The sequence below is a fragment of the Acyrthosiphon pisum genome, unplaced genomic scaffold (assembly GCF_005508785.2).
Source record: "Acyrthosiphon pisum isolate AL4f unplaced genomic scaffold, pea_aphid_22Mar2018_4r6ur Scaffold_898;HRSCAF=1360, whole genome shotgun sequence".
In the NCBI taxonomy this organism is placed as follows: domain Eukaryota; kingdom Metazoa; phylum Arthropoda; class Insecta; order Hemiptera; family Aphididae; genus Acyrthosiphon; species Acyrthosiphon pisum.
In genome coordinates this window covers 1-851 of record NW_021779018.1, presented here as the reverse complement: position 1 = coordinate 851, position 851 = coordinate 1, and the positions used below count along the sequence as shown (strand labels likewise).

Below are 851 nucleotides of genomic sequence, written 5' to 3'. Positions count from 1 at the left end.
CCGAGCCCGGCCGGCGCTCTCGCGCGGCGGAGCGGACGGGGACGTGCCGTTTGACGACGCGAGAAACCCGTGACTGTTTGCCGTCACAACTTGGGCGGACGACCCGGAGGCGGCCGCGCGAGCGGGCTCTCCCCGGTCGAACCGCCAATCTCGCACCACCGGAGCGGCCGACGGGCGTGCCGTCGGACGCCTGCCGGCGGCGCATCGGTCTGGCCGAGTATCCGGTATACGACCCTCAGACAGGCGTGGCCCGAGACCCGCGGGTCACCGAGGCCGCAATGTGCGTTCGACTGGTCGATGTTCGTATAACCTGCGGATTACACGACGACGCGCAGATAGCTGCGGTCTTCATCGATCCACGAGCCAAGTGATCCGCCGCTCGGTGTCGGTTGTTTTTTTGTTTTGTTCGACGAAACTTCTACGGCCACGCGCCGTGCGCGGACGCACGACTGGGCACGTACGGTCTTTCGACGTGTTAACCATCTTTCGGTCGACGCTCGGTCGGGGGTCGCGGCGCGCGGGCGGTCGTCGAGCGAGTCGGCGAGCGCACGCGGCCACGGGGTCGGATGAGGCGCGCGCGAGACCGGCGAGTGCCGCCGGTACCGCGGGCCCGTCTCTAATGATCCTTCCGCAGGTTCACCTACGGAAACCTTGTTACGACTTTTACTTCCTCTAAACGGCCGATTTCGGTCATCTTCGCGATCGCGCGACGACCCAGCCCCCGAGGGGGCCGAATAACGCGCGTCCACTCCGAAGACCTCAATGCGACCGTTCAATCGGTAGTAGCGACGGGCGGTGTGTACAAAGGGCAGGGACGTAATCAACGCGAGCTGATGACTCGCGCTTACTGG

General features: G+C 65.6%; 1 non-coding gene across 1 annotated transcript; it reads right to left on the bottom strand.

Moving 5' to 3' along the window:
• Positions 1-229: 229 nt before the first annotated feature.
• LOC115035100 lies at positions 230-387 on the bottom strand. The gene has a single exon (XR_003840244.1). It is a non-coding gene; the product is annotated as a 5.8S ribosomal RNA (ribosomal RNA).
• Between the last annotated feature and the right edge of the window lie 464 nt (positions 388-851).